We start from the raw sequence: 22,449 nt of genomic DNA on the forward strand, positions 1-22,449 counted from the left end.
TCGCGTAATAATTTCATACAATATGTACAATATATACAAATACTTCACAATATCCAAGATCTAGCAATCACATACACGGCATGCAACTCAATATCGCATAATTAGCAAATACCCATTAAGTCAGCATTTCATAGCAAATCACTATCCAAGCATTTAACATTTCAGGCTCGAACATCCCACATGCAATTAAGTATATTTCGAACAGATTCAGACAAGATCAAACATCATCATATCCAATCTCAATCAATCCTAACTCACAATGTATAACACCGCTCAACCAATAAAGCCACAGGTATCACGAACTGAAATTTCAGTAGAGTTTCTCCTAATTTTTTTTATATGCATTATCATATAACTATTAACATAAAACTTACTTTCCATAAACTCCCAAAATATATATAATCAATCCAGCAAACTCTAATATGTATATATACTTCTAGGAGATTACTTTTTCTCACCCACATCAGTAATCCAACTAAACAAAAGTTTCAGATCGTAACATTTTCAAATACATTATATACAAAAATAATACCTATCAAATAACTAAGGTCCCTACTTAGTTCTTCAAGCTAATCCCCGATATCAACAATGATTCTCTCGCACAGCTAAAAGCTTATCTGGAAAAATATATGCAGGGCGTGAGCTGCATCTCAGTGAGTGTTATATTTCAAAAAAAAATGAATTATTATTAAATAAATATTCAATTGCAAACAACCAATTATTCAAATAAATAATATAATCACATCCAATCCAACTATTAGCTCACTCACTCGCACACATATACGGTAATATATACAAACTATAATAATAATTATATCCAATATTGCATAAACATCAAATATCCATTCATTTAGTGTTCCATATCAAATCATTATACAATCACTCGACAGATTGTACGGACCCGAATGTGGACTCTCGTCGGGACTCGCATGCCCACTTTTGGATCGCGCGGCTTGGGAGTGTCCACCTTCCCGGGGATGCGTGACGGACACGGGTAAGAAGGAGTTGCCACTTATCATTTTACGACCCGAAAGTCAAGGGCGGATAAGTTACCCAGGTCTAGGGGTAAGGAACACTTAGTTTTGCTAAGGTATTGATCTGTGCGGAACCGGAAAGTTTGAGTTTGGGGGTTCATGTTACGTGCGGGCCTATATCCCGTACGCCATTTCGGTACTCTGGTTTGCTAGGCTTGCATGTTTTATTATTTACTACGTGAATTAAGTTGCGCTCGGCTCACACGTTTTGACATCGGAAATTCGATGAATTAAACGATGTCGGTCGAGAAGCTGAGAGAGAAGTAAACCCGTTTGTCGGGGAATTGATTCACAATCTTGCGTTACAGTTCATCAAACCATGGAGGTTGAATCCCTACGTGAACCATAACCAGGAGATCTTGGATTTACTCATGTCTGGGCAAGCATTAGATCAATTCGATTAATTCGACTCTCGGACCGTTCGCTCACCTACTGGAATTCTTACAGAATAAATGTACAAAATAAAATCCTTACAATGCTCTTGAAAATAATAAATACAAATTATAAATGGCTGAATTTCAGTCGATTCACTTTCGGTTATTATTCCGCTTAACTCACCGTGAGTTTAAGGAAAAGCTGAATAACTGAAATTTAATATGTGCTCTCACTGAATAGGGCGTTGGACCCTGTGAGTGATGATTAAGGTTGGACCTTGTGATCGATAAATAGGGCGTTGAACCCTATGATATTCGTCTTAGGAATCAGGCTCGAGCCGCATGACAAACAAGTGCAGAAAGATAACACGCAACATGTTAATAACAGACAAAGTGTTTATTATTGTCAAGTGTACGTGTTTTAACAAGTTGTTAATCCGGGATATTTTGGCATGCAAATCCTACCCTAGACAAACAAGCACGTGCCAATGTTTTAGTATTCGGCTTTGGTTTGAGAACCTGACATATCGGGTGTCCGTAGTCAAGTTTTGTGTTTGTGGATTGCTTTTACAGTGATTCGGTGTTGTGACACTGAAGTTACACTGAATTCATCCAAACTTATATTTTGACTCTAGATTTGGAACCTAGAGTTCCATCTAATCATTTTCTAACATTTGGTTAGGTCGAGTGAAACAATTAGCTAAGTAATTGTATTTTGATACAAAATACCCAACTAACACCATAAACTATGCTAGGATGACAAAAACTCATCAGTGAGAATAAGAAGGGCTATGTAGATGAACCTACGCCTGAACAGGTAGCTCATTCCTATTCTGATACCATCGTGTTTCTGTCAAACTAACCATAGGATGTCGCTAAATCACAAAATAATGTTCTTGCCCTTGACTTGAAAGTTTGTTTTTAGAAAAAAGAAACAATGCAATACGGGCCACCTCGGCTTGTAACCGGTGTTGACCAATTCCTTGGATCTTTTAGGATTATGCGAGAACCACGTAAAAGCCAAAGATTTGGTCAATCTATCCGGAAGTAGTCTAAAAAGAATTTCTGTATTCTGACCTGAATTACCTAAAGTTAGGTGAAACTCAAGTTAAAACACACAAGTTTCTCCTAGATGTCCATGTTACTTCGTATTGCATGTCTCGGGTTTGAAGTATGCGTATTTTGAAAAGGGAATTAACATCGTTTTGTAATTCGTCGACGCGAGTTACAGATTAATGTCCAATTCGTGCAAAGTTATTTAAAGTCGAATGAATTAACCGTGTGAACGTCCCGATTAACCCGTTCGTGAAATTAATGCTTAAGGTTATTGCCAAATGCATTAATTATGAAAAACGATTCGTGATTCGGTGACCAAGACGGTTCCATAAGGATCGAGGATAATTTGGTCCAATGACCGAGACTATCCTCATAACTGAATGGACTTGAATTAGTTATCGATACCCGAATCCATGCTTGTTATTTTAAAAGACATTCTTATACGCAGTTTGCGACATAAAGGAAATTGTAAATTACACGAAATCCGAGAACGAACTTAAAACGGGAGAAGGAAGCTTCCTTCGTCCCGAAACGATTCAAGGAGCTCTCGGCCTCTTCCAAAAAAGGGTGGCCGAGAGGCACCATGACCCAAATCGGGTCACGAAGAGTTTCCATGTCCTGTTTCAAATCATTTCTCGCATGCTCAAGCAACAAACATGATAAATAACACGATAAAACGAAAGTCGGTATTGCCATGATTTAAATGACACATTCAAACATGCAAACATGTACAAACATATTATTTAAGGAATCGATAAAACAATACCGACTTCATGCACATAGGAAAACACAAGGAAACTCAGGAATCAAACTTGGATCGAACCAAGAAGGCCTTTCTTAACCCGAAGGAAGCAAGCTAAGCCTCGGCCACCTTCTTTTGAGGCAAACCCGAGAGCTAGTTTGCTTGTTTCGGGTCGGGATGGTCTTCCGAGCATCGATCCAAACGTTTCCCGACATTCTTGCATGTTATGTGATGATAATTATGCATAATATAACATAAAAATGTATAAAAATTAAGTCTTGCACATGATACATGCTTAATACACCTCATAACTCTATAAACATGAAACAAAAGTAAAAAACCCTAACTCCTCTAAGTCGAGAATGTTATACCTAGTCTCGGGATACATGGAAAGAGTCGGGAAAGTGTTCGAGAGTCGGGTGACTCGGTTGAACGCTTGGAAGGGTGTTTGGGTGCAATGGGTGTACGTTCGGGCAAGGAGAGGCACGCGGCTAGGCGTGCATGGGCGTGCACAAGCGCGGAAGGAGGCTCGGGCGCACGGATGAGCGCAGGCAGGCGCGAGTGGCGTCAACGGACGTGCCGAGCGTATGCGTGCATGCATGCACGCGGGGAGATGTCGGGGCGCATGATGATGAGCAGGCGCACTCGCAGTGACGATCGGGTGACTGCGCGGAGAGTGCTCGGATGTTCCGAATAGCCAAGATGATGCTTGACGTCCCTGCGGTGGTTTCGGGAGGAGAGTACGCATAGATTTTCTGGAAATCAAGAGCAAAGCCGGATTAGTTAGCAGACAACAAAATCGACTGGGCAGAACTGACCCGATTGAGCAGTCCGGAAAGAAATGGCTCTCCCGGAGGCTCCCGATGGTATTTTGCTGCAAGGTCGGTGGCTCCCGACTCCTAAGAGACCCTCAGAGGTGGCTGTGGAGGTTGTTTGGAGAAAAGATCCTCGGGTCGACCCGATTTACAAGGAAAATGAAGACTGTCCAAAAAAAAGGCAGACCGGACTGGGAAGTCTGGGAAGAAACGGTTCTCTCGGAGGCTCCCGATGGTATTTTGCTACAAGGTTTGTGGCTCCCGACTCCTAAGAGGCCCCTGGAGGTGGCTGTGGCGGTTGTTTGGCAAGAAAAGCCTCGGGTCGACCCGATCTACAAGAAGAAGTGAAGACAGTCTAGAAAGCTTGACCCGAGTGGACAGTCGGGATAAATCGACTTCTTGGCACGGATTGGACGGTTGTGCACGGTGGCTCACGAACCCTGGGACCTCCTAAGACATGGGTAGAGGTGGCTCAGTGGTTGTGGTGGCTCGAAATGGCCCTCAAGGTCAGGAACAACCAAGACAAGCCGGTTGAACCCGAGAAGGCAAAACTGCCCTGTTCTGGTCAGCTTTGGTTCGATGGGATGCAGGCCTCAAACGACCAAACTAACTTCAAAAATGGATTCAGGGGGTCGAAAACAGGTGGGGTATGAAGTTTGGTTGAGTTCCAAATTAAGTTGGAAAGGCGGTTGCCGGAAACTGGGAAATGGCAATTTTGACCCGATTCTGGTCAGGCCTGGAACGGAGGGCTGGAGGATTCAAATGCTGAAACCAACCCCGGAAATGGACTCGAGAGGTCGAATACATGTGGGGTATGAAGTTTGATTGAAGCTTGGTTAAGTTGGATGGGCGGTTGCCGGAAAAACGGCGTTTTCTCGGCGAAAACGGCTTTGTGATGTGGCTATTGCTGGGCTGCTATGGCTGCTGCGAATTTTGCTGAAGCTAAGGGGTTTTGAGAGTTTTTTTCTTGAATAGAAAATGCAAGGAAGAATGCAAGTGTGTGTGTGGAAGCTTGAAGATGCTTTATGCTATATATATCCATGCTTAATGACAAGATTAGTGAAGCAAAGTGCAATTAGGGCTTGGATTAATGAAATTCAGTTTGCTTAGAGGAAGGATAGGGTAATTAGCATGGGATTTTGATTGAATGAAGATAGGAATGAATTAATGCATGGATGTTGATGGAAGAGTGTTTGAATGGAAGACTTAAGATATTTTCTTCCATGGGGAGGCAAGTTGCAAATTTCGGCTAGCTTTTTCATGGAGCAAGGGAAGAAGATGCTGTGAGTCCCACTTGGGTTGGAGGTGAGTCAAGAAAGCTCGGGTGTCGATCGGTCACTTGTTCGCGTTTCGTGATCTGAAAGAACGACGTATCGACAATGTGCGTGAGGAAACGATCCTGATGTGCCTAAGATTGCTCATTTTGCATGAGAAATGCTCGTGTAGTTTTGGGGCTCGGAAGCTGGTTTTGCCTGTTTCAAGCGATTAGAGCAAAGTTAGCCGTTTCTGAGAGCGTATCTCGTGTTTGCGTTCCGCGTTGGTCGTTTTGACATGCATTTTCAATCAAAATGAATAATTGACCAATAAGCCGGTATTGCAAATGTCGAGCCGGAGACGTCTTAGGAGTCCGCAATTGGATTTCTCAGAATGCTTTCTGAGTTGCTTGGGTGATCCTGAGATCGCTACGATCTCTGTTCATTGAGAACATACCTCGAAGGATTGAATAATTGCATCTGAGACCATAGACACACTGTTTTGGAGGCCTAGATGGATTGTGCAATTTCGTCTGAGGATTTACACCGAGCCTTGGGGTGAGTAAAACTATGTTGGCTAATCATCTGACGTCAAGTTTCTGCCAAAAGGACCTCCGATTATGAATTTCCGTTGAAAACGGTATTTTTTGCTCTTCGGAGGTCATTCGAGAAATTGAAAGGGATTCTACAGTCTGATTTGCCCAATTACGTCTGTTCGCTATAGTTTTCAGGGCAATGCATGGCTAACTTCGTTTGCCGATATTTCGTCAAACTAGTCTCCGGTTATGCATTTCCGTTGAAAGGTATGCTTCTTCTGTCACTTGGGAGTCATTAGAGAAGTATGTATAACTTCTGAGAGGCAATCTGAAGCAATGCTCATACTCTGTAGAATTACAAGATATGACTGTATTTGATATCGGGCATTAACTTTTCTTTGGTTAACCAAGGTTTTTGGACTCCCCTTGAAAAGTTGTTTGTATTCAGAAAATTGCTCTGTATAAAGCAGATGATCTGCGAAATGTGTTAGAAGACACTTTTTATCTGTTTGGCCTCGCAATGAATTTTTGAAGCCTAATATTGACTATCTTCTAATGGTCGAGTGAACCATTAGAAAATAGCACTGTCGGCACTATATTCTGAAAATGCCGGTTTGGAAGTTGTTAGGGCTCTCTATTTGCTTTGTATGTCACTGGATGATTCTGCAAGTTCTTCTGTCAGTGCTTGAATCATCTACCTGTCTTTGTCAACTTGAGAATGAATAGCAATTTGCAACTCTATTAAGCATTCTTCTGTATCGATGCTCAAGTCATGGCCTGAATCGCTGTTGATGGACATTGTTTGAATTGGTGAGCCAAAATGGGGTGTTGACAGTTTAAGTAAATAAAAAGAGGATTTCACATTGATCGTTAATAGGATAGTTTAATCAATAAATGACTAAATTCATCAGAAAAATTCTATTAAAGACAACTTCTTTTCATTTGGAGCAAGGACCAAAAATTATACTTTTGAAATTACGTAATTTAAGTCCACCCCTGTTCCTTCGAATCATCTAACAAGGCAACAACAAAAGAAACTTTCATTTTACCGCCTACCAACTTCTTTACAGTACCCTCTCTTATCCAATTCATGAGAAAGATATGACCAAACAAAGAAAAAGCTCAGAAGCACTTTATGACTAAATTTCGCACGTCAAATCAATTTCCCATATTCACTACATCACCTTTTCAAGAATCTCCCCCAATTTCCAAGTCCAAATTTAGAAAATTCAAGTTACTAAATCCACAAAAAATACATAATCAAACAAAAGATACTCGTGAAAATAGAACCATCCACATACCTATGCGCATGGACTCTCTTCTCTCATTCTCTACCCCTTACCGTTAAGTCGCCCTAGACCTTCCTCTGATCATTTAACAAAAACTTAGTACCTTTAAAACGAATTTGTCGGTCAAAAGTCCAAACGTTCGTAAAATAACATCTCTAACTTGAGAAGATAGAAATCAACTTAACAAACACTAAAATTAGATATGACCAGCATCGAAGATCGAGTTTAAAGAACATGAAAGAGGCCAATTTTGGACTTGAGGAAAGAAAATTTGATAAATCCACACATTACGGAAAATATGATAATTAATATTGCTATTTCAGAAAAATCCTGAAAAATTACCTAAAATAGCAAATTCAGAGACGAATCTGTACAAATAGAAATCACTGCAATCCGATGTTTGAGCAAGCCTGACGAGCCTCCCGAAATTGCAGGTGCGGATTGTTGCAGAACAGACCTGGACTGTGCAATAACCCAACTTCGGAAGCTCGGCTTTCTCTCTATAAAACTCCGAAAACCACAGCTTAGAGTCTCTAGAAAGTTTATAGTGTGGGCTATGTTTTGGAAACAAACGGAGTGTCAAAACCTGAAGAAATCGACTCAAAAATGCATGTCAAAGTTAACATTTCGTTATGATTTTCAAAAATTTATGCATTGTTTGGATTCTCAAACAATTGATTTTAACTTTAACTCAACACACTATATAAAAAAAACACACATTTTCAAATTCAAAAATTTTAACTTTAACATTAACTAAACATACTGCACAAAAAAAAAACACATGTTTCTCAAGTCAAATTTATAATCACATCTCATTTGTCCTTTTCCACAATCAAAATCAAAATCAAAATCAAAGTTATTTTAACTTTGAATCCAAACGCACCATTAAAATCGTGATTACTTTTCAACCGTATAACGAAATCCAATTCCCTAAAAAGCCACACCCTTAGAATGATTAGAGGAGCCTAACCATATGAAATTTTCGAACTAATAACATCTACACATCAAGTTGCCATTAATAAGTTTCAACCTAACTTTCTTCCTCTAGACTCTAGAAACCGTGAATTTAGCAATGAACAGGATGTAATTCTTACCTTCAATTGCCGTTCCAGCTCTCTATCTCATTCTTTGTCTCGTTCATCTCACTGTTTGGATTGTCCTTGACCTGCTCCTTTCCCATTCGCTGCTCTGACATTCCTCTTCCTCTTCATCGAGCTCAAACTCACGCTCAAGCTCTACACCCTCTCTCTCTCTCTCTCTCTCTCCTTCATTTGTCTTCCCCAGCCCCCCATGAATAGAGAAAGAAAGAAAAAGAAGAAAAAGATAAGCAAAAGGATAAGAAAATGGTGGAAGCTTAAGGGAAAAGTGTGGGGCCACATGGAGCCCATGCTCCCCTTTCAATTTATTTTTTTCAATTTAAGCTCCAGTACATAAAAGTATATAATTATATATATAAGCATATGTAAGTATATGTATAAGTATGCATATCTGAAAAATTCTGAATCTTACAACAGGCTCGCATTTCCTTGTGATAAGTTAAACAACAACATAACCCTGCACTTCTCACTCATATCATCTTCAACTCCCAATACCCTTATCTCATAAGGGGGGGCCGCCTACTAACCTATGGCAGTAAGAGTTGACTACCGTTTATATTCCATCGGGTCTAGCGGCCGATCAAACCCCTATTTCTATTCTGCAGGGTCAAGCGGCCAATCTGGCCTCTATTTATATTTCGCTGGGTCACGCGGCCAATCAAAACCCTATTTGTATTCCACTGAGATAGTGGACGATCAGGCCCTATTTGTATTCCGCTGGATCCAGCAGCCAATCAGACCCATTTTGTAATCCGCCGGATCCAACGGTCTCATGGCTATAGTCAAACAATAACACAAGCATAATCAATTGCAACCATGTCGTTTCACCTCATATATCCATACCAAATTCTTATTCCCAAAATTATCACAATATTTCTTTTAATAATACTCCGTATAATTTTGTATTCATATAACATATATATATCATTTCACAGTAGAATGATGTACTCACTGAATATCCAAAATGGTTCATCAAACTTGACCTTTAGGATGCACAATATTGGTGTCCTCAGCCCCAATCAATCATAAGCATAGCCAAGAAAATAAATTACATCTCGTAAATCATTTTCTCCATTGGTCCTCATACCAAATCACACCACAGTGGCCGTAAATGGTCGAATAAATCTAAAATATAACTCATCAATAGCATCAAACACTCCATATAAAGAATCCAACACCATAAAAGATTTCAAAGCAATAGGCAAATTCCTCTTAGAAATTTTCTGCCCTAGCATATTTCGTAATTTACAATTTATCAACCTTATATAACTTGTCTAAGCTAAATACTAACTTAGAATGTTGATAACCCAAAAAAGTAGGTACAATGGGTTTAGTGGCCACATCCAAATACATAGAGAAAGACAACAACAAAATATCCCCCACTAGTCTCACAACTCACATGGATATCTAGCTCTTCACACTTCCATTAATTCCATCTCAAAATTAAGCAAAGCACATATGAGCAACAACTTTAATAGAAAACCAACTCTCAGTACAACAACTAAATCAGCAAGAACTTGGTAATTATAAGTATATTTTAGCACCATTAATTTGTCCTAGCTTAGTTCACTAAACATTTAAATGAGTTAGTCTAAGATAATCCATCGATTTCTCTAATTTATTCATCCAACTAACCCGTTGCTTCTTATTCCATAGCAAATACATGATCAAATAAATGGAGCTCAATCGAGAAAATCTCAACTCATCCCCTCGAATGGCTTCCTGCTTTGAGCCTGTTACACTCTCCACTTGCCCTATTCTATTCACCCCTCTTCATCAACTCTCGTTCTCTTCTGCCTCTCCCATCCGCAAACTCCATCTTGAGCTCTCGAAGTCTTTGTCGTTCTGCTCTCTCTCCTCTGCCTATCGTTCTCTCTCTCTCTCACTCTCTCTCTCCTTCTCCCTCTGTCTCTCAATTCTTCTCTCTCTTTCTCCCCTTCTCGAACTCTATTTCTTTTTCTTCAAACCCACCAGAACCCAAAAAGAAAGAAAAGGAAAACAATGGAAAATGATAAATGAAAGGCTGAGGCAGTGGAAAAAGAATAGGAAGGGTGATAGGGTGTGGGCAAGTCTATAGTAAACAAGTTAGACATCCCTTTCTTCTTCTTCTTCTTTTTTATATATATATTATAGTTTCAACTTCAAGCCACCTATAAAACAAATATGATATATGTAATAATATATATATATATATATATATATATATATTTCTGGGTATGGGTGCAAAATTTGGCGGATCTCACAACCCACCTCCCTATCGGGGGTCACTTTGACAAAGAGGATTAGGTCCCACATGCTTAGATGCAGGTGGGCACTTCGCTCGCTCCAGCAGAGAGTATTGCACTAGAGAATTATCGCGCTAGAAGATTACGGCGCTAGATCATGTGACGATTATTATACCTTTTTCAGACAATCGCTTGGTCAAGGCCAAGCTATTTATAGTTGACTTAGTGATGCAGCGTACAACGCGAGTAACCGTCACAGACCCGTTGATTCGCGCACGAATACCGGAACTACGACCCTCTATACCTGTTGATCCTACGAATACCAGAAACTAGGCATCAAACTCAAATCCGAGATTGGACAAAGCACGAAAGTTCTGAATTTTATTGATAATTCAAAAGACGACTCCCTTGCCTTAGGGCTTACAGAAAGCTTAAATAGGGTATTAATAAACCTAAATTGCATAAAAGAACTAAACTTTTCAAAAATTGTAAAAACACCCTAATTAATATAAATTGCCTGTTTGAGGCCCTAAACGATGAAATTTGCCTTAAATATCGAAAAATCACAGTAAAGCGGTGAGTTTTGCTCCGGAGGCCATTTCCTTCAAGGTAGGGCCGTCATAACCTATTTTTTCCAGGTACCGACTTATCAGGTCTTCTACCGCATCATTCTCCCTTGGGTGGAGAGAATTCGTCATCAAATCGTCATCGTCCGAGCTATCACCTGTGTAAGGAATCGGGTGCTTAACATTAAACACATCGGCAATACGAATATGGCTGGGAAGCTTAAGCCGATAGGCGTTTGAATTGATCTTCTCAACGATCTCCACAGGACTAATCTTTCTAGCAGTGAGCTTATGGTAGTCACCAGCAGAAAATCGATCCTTCGTAAGGACAGCCTAAACAAAATCGCCAACTTCAAACTCCAAGTGCCTTCTCCTTCGGTCAGCAACAGCCTTGTATTTCATGGCAGCATTCTTCAAATTATTTTGCATAGCTTCATGAATCTCTTGCAGCCCGTGAACGAAGTCAGCCGTCTTACCATGAACCCTGGTCATATCCGGCACGGGTAACAGATCAAGGGGACCCCGAGGAGTACCAAAATATACCACTTGGAATGGACTGAAACCAGTGCTGCGATTAACAGCATGGTTGTGCGCGAACTCCGCCGGACTTAACTTCTGATCCCAGCTCTTCACGTGCTCCCCTACTAAACCTCTCAACAGATTGCCCAAGGACCTGTTAACCACTTCTGTTTGTCCATCTGTCTGCGAGTGATACGCCGTACTGAAGTTCAACTGGGTGTTCACCATCTTCCAAAGGCTCCGCCAAAAATGACTCAAGAAGCGGGTGTCCCTATCAGACACAATAGAGACTGGCAGATCATGCAGACGGTATACCTCCCGAAAATACAACTGAGCAACTCGCACAGCATTAGTGGTCTTCTTGCACGGAATAAAATGTGCCATCTTGGAGAACCTGTCTACGACCACATATATAGAATCATTTCCTCTTTGGGTACGGGGCAGGCCGAGGACAAAATCCATCCTGATATCCACCCATGGCTGCGAGGGAATCGGCAGGGGCATGTACAACCCCGCGTTAGTTGCTGTACCCATGGACACTTGACAAACCTTACAGCGCTGCACATACTTCTCCACTTCTTTGCGAATTGTAGGCCAGAAATACAATGACTGGACCAACTGCAATGTCCTGTCTCTTCCCACATGGCCCTCGCCTTGTAGTTGCTGAATAATGTGGGCTCGCAAACTACAATCAGGAATACAGAGCCGATTTCCCCTAAAAAGAAAACCATCTTGCAATACGTATTATGTTCTTTCTCCAGCCCGAACTTTAGCTAACGTCACAGAAAAATAGGGATCAACTTCAAGCAACTCAGCAAAAGAACTAAAACCAGGTACCTCAATCGTCATCCTGTTCAGAATGCTACGCCTCCGACTAAGAGCATCTGCAACGCTGTTAGTGACTCCGCTTTTGTGCTTTACCACGAAAGTAAAACGCTCCAGGTAAGCCACCCATGATGCATGACGAGCACACTCCTTATCTTGGCTATGGAGGTACTTCAGGGCCTCGTGGTCAGTATACAAAATGAACTCCTTGTGGAAAAGATAATGTCGCCAATGCTTAATCGCCTACACTACCGCATATAATTCCACGTCGTAGGTGCTGTATCTCACTTTCGCCCCGTCAGCTTCTCGCTGAAGAAAGCAATTGGCCTGCTGTTTTGGCTTAAGACTGCTCCAATCCCTACCTTCGATGCATCAGAATGCAACTCAAAGGGCTGCTGAAAATCTGGCAGGACAAGAATCGGGGCGGTCGTCAAGCGCTCTTTAATATTTTGGAATGTCGTTTCTGCCCCCTCAGTCCACTCTAATTTGCCTCCCTTCATGCAGTCCGTTAAGGGAGCCATAATACTGCTGAAATGAGGAATAAATCGCCTGTAGAAGGAGGCTAACCCATGGAAACTCCTGACTTCAGTAATGCTCGTTGGTCTAGGCCACTACCTGACTGCCTCGACCTTAGATGAGTTAACCCTCAAACCATCAGCAGCAACAACATAACCAAGAAAGAGAACTCCTGACCTCATAAAAACACATTTCTTTAACGCCGCATATAGTTTCTCGCATCGAAGAACAGAGAGGACTTCACGCAAGTGGGCCAGGTGTTGCTCGGGGTTGGCGCTATAGATCAAGATGTCATCAAAATACACGACCACACACCGACCAATGAAAGGCCGCAGAATCTGGTTCATCACCCTCATGAATGTACTCGGTGCATTCGATAGCCCAAACGACATTACCAGCCATTCATATAGCCCCTCCCTAGTCTTGAATGCGGTCTTCCATTCATCCCTAAGACGAATCCGAATCTGGTGATATCCGCTCTTCAAGTCCAGCTTCGTAAAAATCCTGGCGCCACTCAGCTAGTCAAGCAAATCATCCAAGCGAGGAATGGGAAAACGATACCTGACCGTTATCTTGTTGATGGCTCAGCTGTCTACACAAATACGCCATCATCCATCTTTCTTAGGCACTAAAAGTACCGGGACAGCACACGGGCTCATACTCTCCCGAATAAACCCTTTCGATATCAGCTCCTCCACCTATCTCCTTAACTCTTCATGTTCAGCCGGGCTCATCCTGTAGTGTGGTCTGTTCGGAAGGGCCGCACCAGGCTGCAAGTCGATATGGTGCTGGATGTCCCGCAAGGGTGGTAGACCATTTGGCAGCTCCTTAGGAAAAGGACTCACAAGACGTAAGACCCTCCTCCACAACCTCTCTGCCCACAAGAGCAAACATATACTCTGCATCATGCAACTCCTCCTGAAATCGAGCAAGGGACAGCAAGTTGGTTGCGGTAACCGGATTCGCAGGTTCGGGCTCAATAGTGTCCCTCCCTCTGTTTGGGGCTCAATAGCATCCCTCCCTCTGTTTGGTACCAGCACAATCTTTAATCCCTTATGCGTGAAGCTGTATTTATTGGTCTGTCCATCATGGCTCACGCTCCTATCAAACTGCCAGGGCCTTCCTAACAACAAGTGACATGCGTCCATCATGACAACATCACACCACACAGAGTTCCTATACCGGGGGCCAATAGAGAAAGTAACCAACGCGCGCTTCAGCACACTCACTTCACCTCCTTTCTTCAGCCATGCCAGCTTATATGGTTTGGGATGTGGCTCACTTCGTAAGCTCAATTTCTGCACGGCCTCAGCAGATACGATGTTCTCGCAGCTGCCCGAGTCTATCATGAAACGGCAGACTTTATTTCCGATGGTGCAGGTAGACTGGAAGATGTTGTTGCGCAGCCAGTCTTCGTCCGCAGCTCTCAGGGTCATACAAGACCTTCTAACCACCAGATTGGACACTCCGTCTCCAGTCACAATTTCTTCCTCCTCGTCAAACTCGACCTCTCCATGTCCTCCAGCTACAGAAACTGCGTCATCAAACAATTCCTCTTCAATAAACATCGCCCTTTTTTCCCCTTTTCTGCACTCAAATTGCCGATGCCCGGGCTCTCCACACTTGAAGCACTTCACCCCGCTACTGCTCGGCCTAATGTTGGCAGGCCTCATTGGATGTCCAGGAACAGCACTACTACGGCCAGCTCGGACGGCCCCACCAGTTCCTGCAACGGCAACACCTCCACCGAACGCCCCGCTGCTCGCTCGCTTCTACTGTCTCTCGATAATCAGGGCCCTCTGATGGGCGGAAGACACATTAATAGGGTCGAACAAATTAACCGTGTCCTGTAACTGCACTCTCAGTTCGCCAATATATCTCGCCACCAGCTGATCTTCGGTTTCCTGAAGCTCGTTACGAGCAACCAACTAGTAGAACTCATTGGTGTAATCATCCACCGACCTACTGCCCTGCCTCAAGTTCTGCAGGCGTTGGTACATGATTCTCTGAAAATTATAGGGTAGAACGGTAGCCCTCATCTTTTTCTTCATCTTTTCCCATGACGTGATCTTCGGTTTGCCTATCCTACTACGGGTAAGCTTCGTCTGCTGCCACCACGCCGACGCCCTACCACACAACCGAGTCGCCACAAGCTGTACCCGCTTAGTCTCAGGTACCCCTTTGAACTCCAAAACCTCTTCTACCGTTGCCAGCCAATCTAGAAACTCTTATGGCTGCAAACCCCCTTGAAATTCGGGAATATCGGTCCGAATGCCTGTCTCCCATCGCTGCCTGTCTTCCTCGATTGGGTCCCTTTGTCGTCTTCGTGGAACATCAGCAAAAAAATTCTCCCTTTCCGACCCCGCTTCAGTTTCCTCTCGATCAATGTCAGAATTCGAATTAGGGTTTCTCCGATTCTGATTTTCCATAAGTGCAGCCACCTGCTGTGTTAGCTGCTCTATCATACAATCCAGCCTCTAATCCCTCTGTTGATTCCTCTAATCCTGTTGATCCAGCCTTTGCTCTAGATGTTGCAGATTATCACGGTCATAAACATCTTCCACACGATCCCTCCTCCTAGGCGGCATTGTTGATCCAAGAACGAACGCAGCTTTGATACCAACTGACGCAGCGTACAACGCGAGTAACCGTCACAGACCCGTTGATTCGCGCACGAATACCAGAACTACGACCCTCTATACCTGTTGATCCTACGAATATCAGGAAATAAACATTAAACTCGAATCCGAGATTGGACAAAGCACAAAATCTCTGAATTTTATTGATAATTCAAAAGACGACTCCCTAACCCTAGGACTTACAGAAAGCTTAAATAGGGTATTAATAAACCTAAATTGCATAAAAGAACTAAACTTTTCAAAAATTGTAAAAACACCCTAATTAATATAAATTGCCTGTTTGAGGCCCTAAACGATGAAATTTGCCTTAAATATCGAAAAATCACGGTAAAGCGGTGAGTTTTGCTCCGTCATAACCTATTTTTTTCCCGGTACCGACTTGTTAGGTCTTCTGCCGCATCACTTAGAGTAGAACTTATCGCTTGTTCCCAGTAAGCCACTCGGACATGACTGAGTTATTTAGTTGACCAGGAGGAAGTGAGGCCCGTGGCCTTCACTTTGCTAGCCTCTCAATCGAGGACGAGGCATGGAATTCAACTGGAGTGGGTGGAGCTAGTTGCTCCAACCCGACCAGCCTCCTTGTCAGGGCATAACTGACGAGTTACTTGTCGCTTTCACTTAGCCAATCCCCAAACACGGCCAAATTATTCAGTTTGATTGGAGTGAGCGAAGCTTGTCGCTTTCCCTCAACTAGTTTTTGGGATGAGACCGAGGTGTTTAATTTGACTGGAGCGAGTGGATCTTGGCGCTCCCACTCAACTAGTTTCTTGGACGAGGCCAAGGTATTTAATTTAACTAGAACGAGTGGAGTTTGGTGCTCCGACTCGACTAGTTTGTTGGACAAGGACGAGGTATTTAAGGTGACTGGAGGCAAGTGGAGCTTGGCGCTCCGACTCGGCCAGTCTGATGGGATGACTGGAGATAAGCAGAGGCTTGGCCAGTTCGATGGAATGACTGGAAGCCAGCGGAAGCTCGCCAGTTCGATGGAATGACTGGATGCGAGCGGAGGCTAGGCCAGTCAAATGGAATGACTGGAGGCAAGGCTCGGCCAGTCTGATGGAATGACTGGAGGCGAGCGGAGGCTGATGCTTCATCTCGGCCAGTCGCTCAATCAAGCGAGGACAATTGCACTTGCTCAACAGAGTGGCGATAGGCTTGATGATGATTCCTTGATGTCGGCCGCTGTCTTCTCAAGCCTGTCGATATCACATTTCGAGAAAATATACTAGTGGCGTTTAATAAGTGCATCTGTAGTCATTGTTCATATAATAATTGCCAAGCAACCAAAAGCACGATTAAAGAGATAAAAGAAGGGGAACTCATCTGCATGTCAGGGTCTACCGCCCCCATAGTGTGCCCATCGTCGGTTTGTTAAATAGCGACTTGCCGTGGTTGTCCAAGCCTTTTGCGAACGGCCACCCTGGTAGAGAGTTAGCCTTGTTGTGTATTCTCGCTTCAGAGAGAAAGATTGAATTTAGCTACTCTAGCCCCGGCACCTTGAGTGCCTCATGCGTTTGCCCGAATCGGGTCAGTACTTTAAAAGCTTATAGAATATTTATAAGAAAGAAGGTATAATTGCACCATATAGCACTTTACTTTTGTTTCTAGTGGCGGAAGATACACTGAGAGACTCGAGCAAGTCGTTTTGACAGCAAGCTCAGGCCTGTTCCCTCTTACCAAATGGAATTATATTAAGAGCTTTCCCAACTTTCATAGTCCTGCCATTCACAATAATTAGTATATCGAAACGAGCCCCCCTGGAGACAAACATATTTCGCATGGGACACTATCAAAATGAGCAGAGGGGCTGCCAAGTGACACGAAGGTACAAGGGCTGGGATGTCTAGGGAATCAACGAGAGCCATCACTGTTAGCCCGTCATTAGGCCAGCACATCCGACTTCGTGAGTACAAACGCCTCGTTGTGCCTTCTTTCTCCGCATTGTTCAATAGCAAGAACATGTCACCCTTCGGACCGCAATATCATGCTTCTCATATTGTGCTGGTCGGCAAAGGCCGCGCGTCTCACTAACGATACATTCCATAAGTGATGTATTTTCTCGTGCTATGGACACAGGACCGGTGCATGAGGTTTCCAACCTGTGCCCAAATAGGTGTCGCATAATGTAGAGCTTCTTGTCTCCTTGCTTAGACGTTGCTCACACGGTGTTGCTCAGTAGCGAGCTTAAGTTCCTTGATGTTCAGCTCACACGCATCGGGATCTCATCAATCCATGCCCCACGTCCCTGCTACTTCCTTGCTCGCTATCTGACAGTTCTCATCAAGTTTCATGGCTGGTGCTTTGCAGGCTCTATCGTTCGTTAGCTTGCAGGTCATTGTACAAATTCCCACAACCGTGCCTTCATCGATTTTCTCCTCCGATGCTTAAGCCAGATTTATACCTGAGATTGTATAATATTACTTGGAATTAAATAACATACCTTCTAGGGTTTATATAGGAGGGGTGCGAGGTGATGGGATCCCCAGATATTTGGCATATTTGATGTATTCCACATATATTTGATGTGATCTTCCCCAAGATATATTAGGAAAATATATATTATAAGATATAGATATTTTCTCTCACTTGGGCCGGCACATGGGCCTTATTTAGTTAGAGTGGATGCATGCCTGGTTGGGCTGCTTAGTGGGCCGCTAGGGCGGAGTCCATCATTAATCCAACAACTTTTGTGTAAATTTGAGCTCATGGAAATAAGTGTTGTTATAAGATGGAATTACATGTGACAATGCTCTAATTTGCAACTACAAAATTGGTCTAGTTCGTTAACGGATTCATAAATCAGCAAATCAAGTACATATATGAATGAGAGTTTTCTTAAGGTTTTTCACTCATACATGCTCATGAAAACGGGATGAGCACATGGTCATAACGGTGTTGAAATGTAAGCTCTTCCTTGAGTTCTAACGATCGTGTGTATGACTTTTCCGATATCGGCTCTAGAGTGATGGTTTAAATGACTAGCCACCGCTCACTTGTTTGTACTTTGTGGATTTACACTAAGACAGGGCTTAATCTACGGACACCATTGTTTTATGCATGACCGTTGTGTAATTAATTTCTGGAATTGGCAATCTAGAGGGGAATGTTGATATTAGTAGATTGAAAATTCATTGGGTCTATACATTAATAGATTACTTGGGGTAATTCATACACACTAGGACAAAATCCAGGCTTCGGTGTAAATGTGATTTTGTATCACGTTTGGAGGAATTGTTCGAACAATCACTGTGAATTGTTCGAACAAATAAGTTTCAGATCACAATCTGAGAGCGGGATTGGCGGTTATTCCTTCAATAACGTTCATAAACATTCAAATAACTGAAAATGTTCCTCTGTGGGACTGATTTTAACAGAAATGAGACATCCTAAACGATTACAAACAAAGAATATACACTTTGTTGGTGCCCTTGATCATTATAAGTTATAGGCTCTTGTACCAAAAGTTATGATTGAAATCATTCGAAATATTTGGAGAAAAACGAGAGAGAGTTTGTCAATTCTTCGACTTTGCTAATCGAGAACTCTTGCGCTTCGTTGTATACCGGGAGGATCTCCATCAAAGCCCATCAGCAGCTACATGTGGGGGGGCAGATAATTCTATTTGGAAAGCCTTGATCGTGCCTTGAAGCTTTCCTATCCTTCATATTCATCCGTGTTCGTTGAGTTCGTGTTTCATCTTGACTGTATCTGTCCATCTCAGAGCCACATCCCCAACAGATATTAGTATATATGTAGGGTTGTATAACAAATCAGCTATTATGGACCTTGCTAAAAAATTCACGGATTGTTAAGTGAAATTTTCTCAAATGTTTAAAATTTTCATATTTTCATGATTTTTCCCCTGAAGTATTCTTGTTAAGATTAAAAAGGGAAAATGCATCTTAATTTTGGCTACTAGTTAGTAACCTCGTGTGGGGAATGTGGTCATCTATGTTGCTCCTTCCTATCATGACCCAAAATTTCAGTAAAATTTCCCCTAAATTCTCTCGATATCCATTATTACATATTATTCATTTAAAAACCTGCTTTTCATAAATGTTTCAATATATATAACCAATCTTGCAAGCTCTCTCTTACGCACACACGTACGCGCGCGCGCGCGCACACACACACACATATATATATTTCAAGAGAGTAACATCACTAAACCAACTAAATAAAAATTTCAAGTTATAACATATTCAAATACATTCTATACAAAAAGAATACTTATTAACTAACTAAGGTCTAACTGCAAAAATCCTTCATGCTGATTCCTAATATCAAAAAAGTTATCCTATGCTGTTAGTCTAGCTCCTAACTCATCTGGAAAATATATGCAGGGAATGAACTGCATCTCAGTGAGCACAAAATTCCAGAGTGAAATGAACCATTATTAACTAAAAATATATTTTTGAACAAAGGTAATATTAGCATATCCAACTGCGTCGTTTAATTCACCAACACAGCATGATATACATTATACACAAATAATGACTAAATTGATTCTTAAACAATCAATCATCTTTATAACCACATAATAATAGTAGAATTAACCATTAACTCAGCACCAACTAATATTCATACACTGACTATATCCAGCTCTAGCAAACAGTACGGCTTTCACAGAACAACTTCAAACAACCTCAACAATCATCACATCTATAACAATCAGAACAAACAAACAATATACAGCAAATCAATCAATATAGCCATAAGTTCGCATTTCCTTGCGACAAGTTAAGACGGTATCTTAACTCTGTACTTCTCACTCACATCATCCTCAACTTCCAATACTAATATCTCAAAAGCGGGGGTCGCCTATTAAGCTCTAGCAGTAAGAGTTGACAACTATTTATATTCCGCTGAGTCTAGCAGCCGATCAGGCCGCTATTTCTATTCTGCCCAGTCCAGCGACCGATCTGACCCCTACTTATATTCTGTCGGGTTCAGCGGCTGATCAGGCCCTACTTATATTCCGCTAGGTCCAGCAGCCGATCATGCCCCCTTTGTAATTCGCCGGGTCCCGTGGTCCCATGGCTATAATCAACCAAGTCACATTAACATACACAATCACAATTAGTCCACGAAAACAATATATAGCACAACCAAGTAGCATAGCCATACATAAACAAGCAATATAAGCAAATCTCAAGTCAAAATGAAACATAAGAGGCAATATCTCTCAATTCTCTTCATACAACATAGCAAAACCGATTCCTTAATCTCTATACTATCACAATATTCTTTTAAAATAATTTATATAACTATAATACATCATTTCACAAGGGAATAGAGTACTCACCGAAAACTCCGAGAAAGATAGCAATCTGAGTCAATCCTTCAGAGTGCAAGGATTCAATCTCCACGATCCCTATTATTTGCAAGCATTAGATTAGATAATAAAAATATAGTATCATCACAGGGACTTCCATTTCTTCCCACAATCTTCTTTAGAGCATATATTTCCAATAAGTCCCGATATATATATATATATATATATATATATATATATCATATTCATTATGTCCATTTCTAATCTATGTCAAGAACTACTTAAAACAAATCTTCATAATTCCCATTTAAACAAACCTGATTGCTCTTGTCAATTTTAAGGTAAATAAGAGGTTCATAAAAGACTAAAAATATATAATTACAGTAATAGCAACAGCCAGATAGTACTCCACGCAAAAAATCCAACATCATGAAACTGAAGGCTGCAGAGTGTAATCTCCTAGCATTGCCTACCCAATATTATTTATAAAAATTTATAATAACTTGTCTAAGCTAAAATAGTAATAACTAGAATTTTAGTAACTTAACAACAATATATATATAATTGAATTCACTAACTATATCTAGCTAATACAAATTGAACAACAATCATTATTCTTCAGCTACCTCACCAACTCACATAGCTAGCTAGCTCCCAACTTCCTCAAATTTTCACCTCAACTAACCGTCATTCTAAAACTCAATTTTTGATCCATTTCATCTAATTTTCCCAAATTCATTAATTCATTCAGATAATAACTCTCAAGCAAATGAAATGTGTTCTTAATTACTTCACAAACACAACTCTAATTTTTAACTTAATAAACTAACTATAGAACATTGAAGGAGTAGCTACCAGCAAAGGAAAGCCGAATGCCTCGAAGGTCCTAAGACCCTGAAGCAACTTTGAACTTTGTTAATGCAATATTTTACCTAATCACGACCTCAATTTATCACAAGAAATACATATAGGCAAAACAAGGCATAAACAGTATAAATAACATAATCAATCTCACATACTTAACATGCACTAGCCCAATTAAGCGACACTAACTTCTCCTTCATGTTTCTCCCATCTTTCTAATGTCATCCTAGTTCTAATTATTCAGAGACAATTCAGCTAAGTCAAAAGAATTTCCACCAAATTCAAATCTAACCACACATACCTAAGTACATCGGTTAATCTTAACTGATTATAAGCTCATATGGTGACCAAATTCATTCTAACCACAAAATAAGGTTGACCCCCAACATATCCAACTCAATCGACATAAGCTAGGAGAAAACTGGGATCATTTACTAAGCAAGCAAGCTGAGCTCCATATTTGCAGTGCTTTAACCATTTCCCGTTTCCCATTCTACTTCGTTCCTTACTTCTCTCTCATACAATTCTACCTAGAGTTGCAGCAAAAATCACTTTTCTCACTATCTCTACTTCCCTTCATTCCCGTTTCAGCTATCCAAACCGACAAAAAAAAAAAAGAAATTCACACTACATACCTGAAATTGGTCAACAATCGAACCAGAGAGCAAAGTCGAGCTATTCCTTCCTATCTCGACACTTCTCCCTCTCTCTCCCTCTCTGGTGCTCTATTTCTTCCTCCTCTTTTCCCAGCTGAAACAAAGCAAGAATGAAAAAATAAAAAAAGAAAGAGCAACTGAAAGGAAATGGATGGCGGTGGAAGGAGT

The 22,449-nt window shown here is 41.5% G+C and overlaps 1 long non-coding RNA gene across 1 annotated transcript; it reads right to left on the bottom strand.

Moving 5' to 3' along the window:
- Nucleotides 1–18,796: 18,796 nt before the first annotated feature.
- Nucleotides 18,797–22,407, bottom strand: LOC116203260. Its single transcript, XR_004156237.1, has 3 exons — nt 22,261–22,407; nt 20,792–20,860; nt 18,797–19,194 (listed from the first exon to the last, which is right to left on the bottom strand). It is a non-coding gene; the product is annotated as an uncharacterized LOC116203260 (long non-coding RNA).
- Between the last annotated feature and the right edge of the window lie 42 nt (nt 22,408–22,449).

Source organism: Punica granatum, chromosome 4 (assembly GCF_007655135.1).
Source record: "Punica granatum isolate Tunisia-2019 chromosome 4, ASM765513v2, whole genome shotgun sequence".
In the NCBI taxonomy this organism is placed as follows: Eukaryota; Viridiplantae; Streptophyta; class Magnoliopsida; order Myrtales; family Lythraceae; genus Punica; species Punica granatum.